Source organism: Carassius gibelio, chromosome A5 (genome assembly GCF_023724105.1).
Source record: "Carassius gibelio isolate Cgi1373 ecotype wild population from Czech Republic chromosome A5, carGib1.2-hapl.c, whole genome shotgun sequence".
Lineage (NCBI taxonomy): Eukaryota > Metazoa > Chordata > Actinopteri > Cypriniformes > Cyprinidae > Carassius > Carassius gibelio.
In genome coordinates this window covers 122,921-135,817 of record NC_068375.1, presented here as the reverse complement: position 1 = coordinate 135,817, position 12,897 = coordinate 122,921, and the positions used below count along the sequence as shown (strand labels likewise).

General features: G+C 40.4%; 1 long non-coding RNA gene across 1 annotated transcript; it reads left to right on the top strand.

The window, feature by feature from the left end:
* The first annotated feature begins 11,472 nt into the window (after nt 1–11,472).
* LOC127988346 (uncharacterized) lies at nt 11,473–12,067 on the top strand. Its single transcript, XR_008161617.1, has 3 exons — nt 11,473–11,574; nt 11,693–11,794; nt 11,908–12,067. It is a non-coding gene; the product is annotated as an uncharacterized LOC127988346 (long non-coding RNA).
* The last annotated feature ends 830 nt before the right edge of the window (nt 12,068–12,897 follow it).

Below are 12,897 nucleotides of genomic sequence, written 5' to 3'. Positions count from 1 at the left end.
TCTGAAGTGACGTCTTGGGAAGCCCGTGGTTGTTGGGCGTTGGCTGAAAGTGCAGAGTCGTGTTCGCTGGTTGAAGTTGAATGGACGTTACAAAACTTAACTCAGAACACGAAACTCTCAAACGGAAAAGAAAAGAAATAAAGTTTGACGAGACTAGGTTGTGTTCCTTCTCATAGTAGCAGCAGGCAGGCACGCTGGAACCGTGCTCAAAGAACAATGATGACTACCGCATGGCTAGATGCTACAAGCTAAAGCTAGGTAGCAAAGCTACAAGCTAAAAGCTAAGAGCAGGCATGACTGATAGCACGAGCAATGCTAGAACTAAAAGCCGACATGGCTAATAGCAGCAGCTAGACTAGAACTAAAAGCAGACTAAAAAGCCAAATTTCATGGGGTCCAAAGTATTTAAAACTTCCTTGTTGGCCACCCCTCAAATGTTGCCTTGACCAATCAGATATGGTCTTGAGTCTGGGGTATCATAAATCATTTGTTTATCTTACCAAGCATGTGGTTCTTGCCTCACAGGGTCTAATTTTGGACATGATTCCTATAACATGATTATGATATATTTTACAAATAAATGATTGTCAGGACAATATCAAGCAAGAAAATGCGATTATTTCAATACTAGACATGACTATGTATCCTATAGTTATCAAAAGACATACACAATAAGTGATTATACATGATAGTCAAATGTGTGGGTTACACGTAAATGAATATGGAGTTAAGCAATAGAATGATTAATTCATAAGTCTTTTTTGAGTTCATTCTGGTCCATATATAATGTATAAAAAGGGTTTCTTTGCCATTCTCTGGCAAAGGACTTTTCTGTGAAGACAAAGGTTTAAAGCCCTTCCCCCTTAGGAATTTCAGTCTGGTTTCACTGGCTGGGGGGGGGGGAGTCAATGCAAGTATTTAACTTGATCTCCTGGGTTTACATGTGATGTCCAGCGTTGCATTCCAATCACGAACAATAAATTTGACAATCTCTTCTTCGAATTAAAATTGTCAATAATTGTTCTATTGGTGTTAATGTTGAAAGCTGTTGTGTGAACAAGTTGGTTGGTTGGTTATCTTGCTTGGTTCTTGTGGCACTAGAACTGATTTATGACTTCCTGAGGAATTCAGCTCATGTTTCAATGCACACAGCTCTGATAGACTCTTTGATTTGTCTGATTTGACTCATTTCTGCTACATATATCCCCCTTTCGATCGGCGAGGTGTTTAGGTGAAGACATCGTCGATCGCTGGAGAAACAAAGGCAGAAGAAGCAGACAAACACAGCAAACAGCAAGACAACACCTCCATGACAGTTACTGTACTGGTGCAGGCATCAGGTTATTTAGGTACACGTGGTTAAGTTCAATTAGTCAATGTAGTTTAGCACATTGAGGATAGTTTAGATCGTCTTGGAAATTGTTTTTATTTTGATTCATCAATCAAATTTGTGGTTAACTTTGTTTGGTTCTTCTAGGTTGTCTTACTTTACACATTTACCGTTAGTTTTCTAGTAATTTCATTTTCAATTCAATGAATTGACCTATCATGCATGGAGCTCTCTGGCTTCCATTCAGTTTAGAGTGGCTGGCGGATATTAGGTGTTGCGAGTCAATCCTAATATCAGACCTTCGACCCTCGCAGGGTGTCTAGGCATTTCACCTACTCAGGAAAGAGGGGAAGGAGAAGGATAGGTAGAAGAAGAACAAAACAAAACAAGGCTGCTGTGGGTTTTCCTAGCATGGGTTACAACGACTATTGAGCTAGGATGTCAGGTGCAGCTAGTGTGTCATGAACCTTAACTTAGTGTCAGGTGTTCTACCTATTGTGAGGATGGCTGCACGTTTCTTCGTGGTGGGTATGTGTAACTTTGTTACACTAAAAGTTGGATATTCTACCTGTGGGAAGAATATGTTTGTTGACTGTGTTATCAGTAGATGTGTTTACCTCTGGGTGTAGGTAATGTGTGGTCAGATCTGTTCAAGTCTGTGTTGTCTCCCCCTTTTTCTAGCATGTCACTGAAGACTGGCTCTCTGCATCCTTGGCTTGGATGAGGGCGTGTCCATGGTCTAATGAGGGGTCAGTCCAGCAAGGCAGGAAGTTCTTTGGCAGACAGTCGGAGGCAGTTTGGCATGGCTGTGTGAAGCTGAGTTGCAATACTTGTCTCCTATGTTGCATTCTTCTTGTGATGCCTTCTGGCTGTAGCAGACTTTCTGACCTTCTGTGCTCTGGTGGTTGCTGTTGCACAGACAGGGAATTTGGAACTTGGAGTTGGAGTTCATTTGACAGTTTGTTAGTGACTGAGGTGATGTCCTTTAGTACCTCAGATTTTTCATCAACAGTTGGCCGTTAAAGACTTGTTCATTCTGGATTGTTGTTGAACAGGTGCTTGTCATCTCTGATGTGGTGCACCAGGTGATCACCGGCCTTCCGTTCTGTCGCTGGTCACAGCGAGCATGACTCAACTTTGTGGTCATATGCATGTAAATTTTCTTGAAGGAACTCTCTTAGTTGTTCCATGACTTGTTCCGTGTCTTCTAATGGTAAGCGGTTATGTTCTTGTGCATACTCAGCACTGTGCATGTCTGAGTGGTGCTGAGGTGGGTTTTGTTGTCGCTTACCCACACGAGTTGCTCTTGGATGAGTCAGGTGATTACCTTTGGATATCTGGTTAGGTTTCCAGATGTTATCCTTTTGGTTTCTTGAGAAGCGTGGCTGGTCCCATGGATTTTTCCAGCAGTTGGGCTGAAAGCGGTCGTGGATATGGGCGTCACGTTCTCTGTGCTCTTGCTGGAAGACTCTGGTGTTGTGATGCCACTGGGTGTCGTCCAGTGCAAGGCTTGAGTCTTTGTTGACAGAGTTCAAGAGTGTGGAGGTTTTGCTACCTTTCTTTGAGGCCACCTTCTGCTTGTTATAGGCCTTCTGTGTTAGGTCACGCAACTGTTGGATGGTCATGGAGTTCGGACAGGCCATGACACCTAGATGTTGACTGACTCCAGGGTGCAGATTCTTTAGGAAGAGGGTTTTGAAGTTCACATCCTCTTCAAGGTCAGGTTGGTTGTGTGCACCAAAGTAGGCTTGTCGGAGTCGGTTGTAATAAGCTTGTGGAGTCTCTTGACGACCTTGTTTGGTTTCCAAGGCAGTTAACAGTCCATGTTCAGACTCTGGGTCTGTAAACTCTTTAATCAGGACCTCACGAAGCCGCTGGTAGTTTGACTTGGTTTGACTGGGCTGTCGATCTAGAAAGTTTCGTACCTCGGAACTGGACGTGGCTCTAAGGAGGTATAACCAGTCTCTGTCAGTCACATGAGGTCTCACTTCCAGATGGAATTCGATATCTCGCAGGTAAGCTTGGATGTCGGGGCTCTCTGTGGAGTTCGGGTTGAACCTGCTGATGTTTTTAGACAGCTTGTTGAGGTCTTTGATGGTCATCCCGTGTGCAGCTTCAAGGCCTTGGACGGGAGGTTTTCTTTCGTTGGCAGGAAAGGGTTGTGTGGCGAAGGCAGGTGAGGTTTTGGGTTGTGGCCCTTCGCTCCTTTCGTCGTATGCCAGTTCTTGGACGTGGGACTCTGCTCTGCTCAGCAGTGATGAGGCTAAGAGAGGTTTCTCTTTCCTTGGCTCTAGTTTGTGCTTGTAAGCATTTTGGAGTTCTTTTCTGACCAGGTAGAGCTCATCGTTGGTATCATCTAGTTGTTGGGTCAGATTGTCCATTTCAGTTCTGTACCTTTCAAGGTGGTCTTTCAAAGCACTGATTTCAGAGTTCTTGTTTCTGATGTCTATCTTGGCTTTCTCTAGTAGTTGTTCGGCATACTTGAGTCTGTTTACCAGGTCTTTCTGAGCAGCTGTTGCATGTTGCTGGTCGAGCTGAGCTGCTGCCAGGGCTGCTTGGAGCTTCATAACTTGTTCTGTTGTATCCTGCTCCCTCTCGCTGGGTGCTTTGAGTTGATTTTGAACTTTCACTTCCAGCTTGTCTATGCGACGTTGAGCACGTGTCAGCTCCTCTTGAAGGTGGGTGATGTGCTTGTCGCTCAGTTTCAGCTGGGTTGTGAAGGCATAGCTTAGTGAGCTCGTGATCTTGACTAGCTCCTCGTGGTTGTTGTTCTGGCTTGAATCTTGTGTCAGGAATCTTCTCAGGATTAGGATTATTATTAAAAATAATAACAGTTCAAATGTCTTTGGAGTGAGGCTGTCTGTTATGCCTCTCAGCCAAATGTTCACATCTTCCCCATGGGCAATGGGGTCTGCAGTCTGCGGCATGTTGGCACGCTGGGGAGAAGAGAGACTGACACAGATCTGTGTGGAGTAAAAGCCTATGTGTGGTGGGACAACTAAGTGTTGTATCAGTGATTGTGAACCACTAGTGAAATGTGGTGATGACTGTGTTGGTCTCAGGGTGTCTAAGTAGACTAGAGATGCGAAGACTTTGTCACTCTAATGAGGAAGAGGAAAAGAGAGACAGAGGTGAAAAACAAATTCAAATGACAAGCAAAATTTCTGTTTTTCAAATGAGGAAAATTATTTTTTCCAATTAAATGTTATCAAAAACGTAAACAATATTATTATATTTCTTGCTTTGGACAAAAGAATACAATAATAATATATATCTTTTCTTAGTCTGACAGGATTGACACCGTACACCTTTCAGTTGGACCGCTCACCAGGGAGTCAGTCAGCGAAGGCGACAGTTGCTCAACACGTATCTCTATTAAATTGATCTCAACGTTGGATGAGATGCTAAAACTTGGATTGCGTTTCCAAATGTAGGGAGGTTATGAAGAACAAATGAGAGGATGATTACAATCAAATTCATAAGGATGATTCGTCGTCTTTGGCACGATTGTGTATTTACTTCACTTAGAATTGATTGATGGTTCTTACATGTCCTACAAATGTAAAAAGAGAAGAGGAAAGTAAAGGAGAGAGAGGACGGAGATGGTAAGTCTCAGTAGCGGTTATCTCAACTACAAGGAGAGTGTTGTGTTAGTTGCTGCACAACTAATCAAACAAAATAAACTTTAAGTGAAAGAGGGTTGTCTTTCTAATTTATTTGAACTCGTAGTGAGGGATAACAATGTCTCCTTTTAGGGCTCAGGTTTGTCGTTCCCAGGCTAGGATATACAAAAGTAAAGAAATGGTAAGAAAAAGTAAAATTAAAAAATTAATAAATGGGCAAAATATGCAAAAATGAAATTAAAAGAGGAAATCAATAAGTAAAACAATAGTGGTTAAGTGTATAACCAAAATAGGAAGAGGGGTAAAACGAATTCAAATAAGTAAAGGTCTGAATAGCATATATTCAGATGGGTAATAAATAAATTAGGAAGAATAAGTTTACTTAACTTCCAAAGTTCAAGGCTTATTCATTCCTAAAATAATTAGGCCCAAAAGAGAATACTAGAAATAAAAGATCATATGAAATGATCTGAGAGGGAAATTTTAAATGATTCAAAATAAATTTAATGTTTCAATTAAATTTCAATTTGACAATTAATAATTGTGAGTCAGTATTTCCCTTTCTAGTAAAATGAAAATAAGTGGTTTAGTGAGGAAAGAGAGCACTAAAGAGAAAGAGACTAACAAGTGTTAGTTAAGATGTTTAAAATGGTTAAATCACGTCAGCGTTGCCCAAACACACATTATTCTACCACTGGATGGTAATGCTAACGGCTAACCTTTGAGGCTAGTGGCTTTAGTATAGACTTCAATGTAAATGCAATGGTTTCATTAGCTTAGCGACACCGCTGAGTTTGTGCACTGCGCGTGCACAGTTCTGAGTTGCTCCGGAAGTACGTTAGGCTTCCGGGTCACGGTCGTCACTATGGCAACCAAAACACATTCTAGTGGATCAGCACATGAATCGTTGCATTGTTGCAAATACAGTTAAGCATGTTACATGAAATGTCGGCTCATTTCAACACTGTACAAATAACAACACCGCCTTTCAGTTGGTTTTGCGATGTGGCACTTAAACTCTCAGTTTGTATAGAGTTAAATTTATCTTAATTCAAATAGCAGCTTCCTGCTGTAGTTATTATATCAATCTCAGCAATTTGATTCTCCGTGCCAGTTTTTCTGGACACAAACATAAAAGTTTTCCTTCGCTGTTGGTACACAGTTAAAATTTACTTGATCAAGCTTTTAAAACACTCCCATTCAAATTACTCTCGGGCACACGCAGTGTTACGCGAGATTGCATTCACTTTGTGAACGGATACAAATGGACAAACATTGTTCTCTAATGTTTAACGTTAACTTAGGGGAGTCGAATATCAAATTTGATTCGGCAGTGGAACACGCACTGGCAATCAAACTATATGAAATATGAATACGGGGACTTTGATAAATAGATTGAGGAACCCGCTCAAAACTATTCTTTATTCACCGATTTATATCCCTTTTGAAACACTAACAGTTTAGCTCCGTTCAGCAAACAGTGACTGAGATAGCGTTTGAGACACTGGAACACGCAGTGAAATCAAATCAGCTATAAAACAAGGCATTACACAAATGAGGAACACGCTCAATTTCTACCTTATTTTACGTTCTCAGATGTTTACTTTTAAGTTCACTTACTGCTGTTAACAACGGGGAGACGGACTCGAGTTAGTCTCCTCTAGCTCCTTTCATTCAAGCGGGAGGGCGCGCGCTGCTTACGTCACGCGTCACACACACATACTCAGGTCTCGCATGCTTCTCATCTTTCATTCCTTTAGCAAAATCAAAGATTAAATAACTTGGTTTATGCTCACAATTTAGATTAAACTGCCCGCAATCATTCTCCACCATTATAAATGTAAAGGAAACAGGTCAATTTAGCTCAAAGGGAATCATTTAAGATTTTAAAGGGAATTTGAACAGAATCACTGTTTCACGGCTGCTCACGGAGACGTGCCTGCGGTTCAGTGAACGAGCCGTTTAACATCAAATCTGCGCTGGATACTAATATCCAAACTATAGTGAAAACACTATCAATTAGCACAGTAACAAGATCGACAGTTTAAGACATTAACTTGTAAGCACAAAACACAAGATACTTCTCTTTTCAATATGAATAAGGCTTTATTAGATAAATCTAAGACATATAAACTAATCTAACACATAAACGCACGCACACACACATTCACACAAGTTGCAGGAAGGTCGAAAGTTAGGGAAAGATGAGTTTAAGAGAATGGAAATATGGAATCCCAAGTTAACAGCAATACGTTAAATTGCATAAACATGAACAACCATCAATCACGTAATTAGCGCTCGCATTGAGTCCCTCAATGAGGTTAAAATTATATTAGATACACCAGTAAAGGTCACAGTCTGGAGGTAAAGTTACTTGCATCTCCTGTGAAGAAGGAGCCTCGGTGAAAGGGCTATCCCGAGGTCGTTGATTGGCTGGAAGTTCAGTCTCTGAAGTGACGTCTTGGGAAGCCCGTGGTTGTTGGGCGTTGGCTGAAAGTGCAGAGTCGTGTTCGCTGGTTGAAGTTGAATGGACGTTACAAAACTTAACTCAGAACACGAAACTCTCAAACGGAAAAGAAAAGAAATAAAGTTTGACGAGACTAGGTTGTGTTCCTTCTCATAGTAGCAGCAGGCAGGCACGCTGGAACCGCGCTCAAAGAACAATGATGACTACCGCATGGCTAGATGCTACAAGCTAAAGCTAGGTAGCAAAGCTACAAGCTAAAAGCTAAGAGCAGGCATGACTGATAGCACGAGCAATGCTAGAACTAAAAGCCGACATGGCTAATAGCAGCAGCTAGACTAGAACTAAAAGCAGACTAAAAAGCCAAATTTCATGGGGTCCAAAGTATTTAAAACTTCCTTGTTGGCCACCCCTCAAATGTTGCCTTGACCAATCAGATATGGTCTTGAGTCTGGGGTATCATATATCATTTGTTTATCTTACCAAGCATGTGGTTCTTGCCTCACAGGGTCTAATTTTGGACATGATTCCTATAACATGATTATGATATATTTTACAAATAAATGATTGTCAGGACAATATCAAGCAAGAAAATGCGATTATTTCAATACTAGACTTGACTATGTATCCTATAGTTATCAAAAGACATACACAATAAGTGATTATACATGATAGTCAAATGTGTGGGTTACACGTAAATGAATATGGAGTTAAGCAATAGAATGATTCATTCATAAGTCTTTTTTGAGTTCATTCTGGTCCATATATAATGTATAAAAAGGGTTTCTTTGCCATTCTCTGGCAAAGGACTTTTCTGTGAAGACAAAGGTTTAAAGCCCTTCCCCCTTAGGAATTTCAGTCTGGTTTCACTGGCTGGGGGGGGGGGGGGGAGTCAATGCAAGTATTTAACTTGATCTCCTGGGTTTACATGTGATGTCCAGCGTTGCATTCCAATCACGAACAATAAATTTGACAATCTCTTCTTCGAATTAAAATTGTCAATAATTGTTCTATTGGTGTTAATGTTGAAAGCTGTTGTGTGAACAAGTTGGTTGGTTGGTTATCTTGCTTGGTTCTTGTGGCACTAGAACTGATTTATGACTTCCTGAGGAATTCAGCTCATGTTTCAATGCACACAGCTCTGATAGACTCTTTGATTTGTCTGATTTGACTCATTTCTGCTACATATATCCCCCTTTCGATCGGCGAGGTGTTTAGGTGAAGACATCGTCGATCGCTGGAGAAACAAAGGCAGAAGAAGCAGACAAACACAGCAAACAGCAAGACAACACCTCCATGACAGTTACTGTACTGGTGCAGGCATCAGGTTATTTAGGTACACGTGGTTAAGTTCAATTAGTCAATGTAGTTTAGCACATTGAGGATAGTTTAGATCGTCTTGGAAATTGTTTTTATTTTGATTCATCAATCAAATTTGTGGTTAACTTTGTTTGGTTCTTCTAGGTTGTCTTACTTTACACATTTACCGTTAGTTTTCTAGTAATTTCATTTTCAATTCAATGAATTGACCTATCATGCATGGAGCTCTCTGGCTTCCATTCAGTTTAGAGTGGCTGGCGGATATTAGGTGTTGCGAGTCAATCCTAATATCAGACCTTCGACCCTCGCAGGGTGTCTAGGCATTTCACCTACTCAGGAAAGAGGGGAAGGAGATATTCTTGGAGATATTTTTGTTGCAGATATTCTAATGCCACCCTCAGGGCACCTTACTGTATCTCCGTGCAATCATTTGCTGCTCTCAGTGCATTTTTGTTGCAGATATTCTAATGCTGCTCTCAGGGCACCTTACCGTAACTCCATGCAATTATTTGCTGCTCTAAGCACGTTTTTGTTGCAGATATTCTAATTCTGCTCTCAGGGCACCTTACCATATCTCCATGCAATCATTTGCTGTTCTCAGCGCGTCTTTGTTGCAGATATTCTAATGCTGCTCTCTGGGCACCATACCGTATCTCCATGCAGTCATTTGCTGCTCTTAGCGCATTTTTTTTGCAGATATTCTAATGCTGCTCTGAGGGCACCTTATGATATTAGATCTACAATTGGCAGCTCTAAGGGTATTTTTGCAGCATAAATTCTAATACTGCACTCAGGACACCTTACTGTATCTCCATGCAACATTCATTTGCTGCTCTTAGTGCATTTTTGTTGCAGATATTCTAATGCTGCTCTCAGGGCACCTTACTGTATCTCCATGCAACATTCATTTGCTGCTCTTAGTGCATTTTTGTTGCAGATATTCTAATGCTGCTCTCAGGGCACCATACCATATCTCCATGCAACCTTCATTTGTTGCCCTCAGTACATTTTTTTTTTTTTTTGCAGATATTCTAATGCTGCTCTGAGGGCACCTTACTGTATCTCCGTGCAATCATTTGCTAATCTTAGCGCATTAATGTTGCATATATTCTATTGCTGCTCTCAGGGCACCTTACCGTATCTCCATGCAATAATTTGCACCGTATGACATTCGATCTGCAATTGGCTGCTCTAAGGACATTTTTCTGCATCCTTACATTTTAATACTGTTCTCAGGACACCTTGTAGTATCTGCATGAAACATGAATTGGCTGCTCTAAGGACATTTTCGCTCAAAGCATTCTAGTACTGCTCTCAGGGCACCAAATTAGATTTACATCCAACATTAATTGGCTGCTCTATGGGCATTAGTTGCACACTTTCTTATACTACTGCATCCCTACTCGTATACATTCTAATACTGCTCTTAGAGCACCTTATCTAAATGTAGTATCCAAATGTAATAACACAAATCTCAGGACACTTCTTATGCTACTTTCTGTGTAGTACTGAAATGTGCAAACATACAACTAGTTTTCTTCTAATCTAGTAACATTCAGGTATGCTGTGTCTATTTCTGAAGTGTTTTGTAAAATTATTGTTTTCTTAAAGCTGTTTTTTTTTTTTTTTATATCAACTGCAGATTATGGAGCAGCTATGGATCGAGGGCATCCGAAGGAAACTGAGAATAGAAAAAGATTCACGTGTTTCCACAGATATCAAAATTGTTTGTGGGGAAAAGAAAACGGAGTTTATGGTAAACTATATAGAAGAACTACAGAAGAAAACAAAGACCTTTTTCTTGGCAGCAAAACAGAGCAGCAAAAATTATTATTTCCATGCCTGTGAAAGTGGCAACAAACCAACAGGAAAAAGCATGGGCAAGGCATGTGAAACAAGGGCCAATTCCTGTGAAGCCTATGTGTCGTTTAAATTTATAGAGGAGACCGGTTTCACAGCAGTAGTAGTTCGGCAGCAATTAACACACACAGGACATGATTTGTCAAACCCTGAAGAGAGGAAGAAAAATGCAATTAATCCAGAATTGTTAGGATTTGTCTAAATATGGCTCACACAAGGTCTATCCATATCACAGATTGTCATAAAAAGTTGTGATTGGGCATGTAGTCGGGGTTACACCGATAAGCATGAAAGACGTTTCTTCCTAACTCCAGAAGATGTAAGGTTGGTAAAACGCCATCTCCGAATCTTCACTTTGCCGGACATTAATGATGCTGTTAGTGTGAAAAAGCTGGTGACAGGTGAACTGAAAGAAAATATTTGCTTTTTTCAACCTTTGACAAAAGACCAGCCACTGGTTATTGTTGTCCAGACACCACAACAGAAGGCTCTACTCCAAGAGAACCCCCACCCCATGGTTTTTATGGACGCATCCTACAAAGGTTTGACATCATATGGGTATGCACTGTATGCCCTTGTACTTGTCAATCAAACTGGAAGAGGAGTGCCATTTGCGTACCTAATAATGAGCCAGGAATCCTCAGCAATAGTTGCGCTTTGCTTGAACATGCTTTGTTCAAGAAATCCAAAATTTTACCCAAGGTGAGAACAGTTCTTTTCAAAAGTCCAATACCCATACAAGCACAAAAGAGTTGTAATACTGAGAGATAACTGAATACCTTTTGTAACTTAAACAATGTTCTTACTTACTACATTTGCCTAGATGAAACTGTGATACTCCAGTATTCTGCAATATTATTATTGGACTTATTTTTCCTAGGTCAGTTATGATCGACAGAGACTTAAAAGAGCTCAATGCCATAAGAGAAGTTTTCCCCAAAACCAAAGTTCTCCTCTGTTGGTTTCATGTTCTCCAGGTACTGATTGCATTTAAGAAATGCACAAGGTCCTTTGAACATTCTCTTTGGTTGTAAATAAACAATGAAGAAAAAACAATGGAGCCTCATTTGAAGTGCCATATATTGTCTATTAAAGGCTGTACATCGCTGGGTTACATCAAGAGATGGTGGGAACCTGTCACCTGACAAAAGACATGTCGTCATTCATGCCATGACCTTAATGAAAGCTTGCATAACGGTAACTACAATAGATATATAAAATTGTATCTCAATATCTGCTATTACCCTTGTTTCTTCTTTGTTGGGTACTCTAAACTGGCAACCATAATATATGGTATGGTTTGATTTCAGGAGGAAGATTTTGTGACAGTTTCCACTAGCGTGTGCAATGACCTTGGCAGCAATCGAGTGACAACATACCTGAAGGTGCTCTGGCTTCCACTGGCTTCCCGCATTATGGGCCAATTTTGGACGACTATTTGAGCACAACAACAGCGACACCAACAACAAGGCAGAGAGGTAGTCAAAGATTAATAATCATGTTTTTTTCAAACATTACAATGCATGATATAAAACTAAAAGTAACTCATGATCGGGAACATTTGGTTCCCTAGATGGCATATTTCTCATCTAGTCTGCCACTGAACACAATTTTTCTGGTCACATTTTCATATTTACATATTAAGTTATCATTTCCAAAGTTTCCAATATCAGAATCTTAGCTCCCCAAGACTGAGTGAGTATTGTTTTCTCAATCTGTGAATTACTCATAACAGTATATTATTGTTTTCCCCTTTTAGGTTTTTTCTTGCGCTTAAATACCAGTTCCTAAGGGGAGAGGCAAACAGAAGAGTTGATCAACTTCTTCACTTGCTATGTGGTGATATTCAAAAATATTATTGGTAAGGCCATTACCAAATATTATTTGGTAATGTTATCTTTCAGATACTTGAAACGACTAATTCTATGCTCACAATACTGTCCTCTGTTACATGTCCTGCATGAATGGAATTAAATGAGAATTGAATTAAAAATGATCAATTTCTGTGATTTAAAAATGTCAATACTATATTTAATTTTATACACAATAATGCCTGTTATCCTCAGACTAAATGCTCTTTTGTTAATGTAGCTACCTGGACGACTTGGCAGACGCAGGAAGACTGAGTATCTCCTCGTCAGCATCAACATCTTCAGCAGCCAAGAACACAGTGGGACAGCAGATCCTGACAAATGAGCAAGGAATGTGCTCTGTGCAAACAAGGGCAGGGCCCAACTCAGATTCAACTTGGAATACTGTGGATCTAGTCAAGATGCAGTGTGACTGTGGATTGTATGATA